The following is a 771-nucleotide window of genomic DNA, read 5'->3' on the forward strand; positions in this document are numbered from 1 at the left end:
GGGAGGGGGGGTGGGGGGCACCAGCGGTTGTCCCCGGGGAGCTCAGCACCCTCCTGCTCCCGCTGGAAAGCTGCCCCGGGAGGCTGGATAGGCTCAGGGAGAGCTGGGATGGGACGGGCACCCTGCGAGGGCACCCGTCCTGCCTGGATACCCATCCCACCAGGGCATCCGTTCCATCAGAGCATCCCTTCCATCAGGGCATCCAACCCACCAGGGCAGCCATCTCACCAGGACATCCATCTCACCAGAGCATCCATCCCACCAGCGCAGCCGTCCCACCAGGGCACCCATCCCACTAGGACACCCATCCCACCAGGACATCCATCCCATCAGAGCATCCATCCCATCAGAACATCCCTCCCATCAGGTCACCCATCCCACCAAGGCATCCATCCCATGAGGTTATCCATCCCATCAAGGACACCCATCCCACCAGGACATCCATCCCACCGGGACACCCATCCTACCAAGACATCCATCCCATCAGGACACCCATCCCACCAGCGCACCCTGCCAGGGACTGGTGCACCCCTCAAAGTGGCTGCCCCAAACACCCCGGTTCCGTGAGCACTCTCTTCCTTATATTTTTTGGGATGAAGCTCCGCGGAGGCTGTAACAGGCACCCTGGGGCCAAGCCCAAACACAGTGGACCCCACGGCACAGATCAGCCCGTGGCACAGGGAAAACACGCTTTATTTGTGCTGAGTCTCGGCACATAGCGCCAAATAAATCAGAAAGAGTTAAAAATAGAGATTTACAAAGAACACAGAC

Source organism: Charadrius vociferus, unplaced genomic scaffold (genome assembly GCF_000708025.1).
Source record: "Charadrius vociferus isolate BGI_N301 unplaced genomic scaffold, ASM70802v2 scaffold829, whole genome shotgun sequence".
Lineage (NCBI taxonomy): Eukaryota > Metazoa > Chordata > Aves > Charadriiformes > Charadriidae > Charadrius > Charadrius vociferus.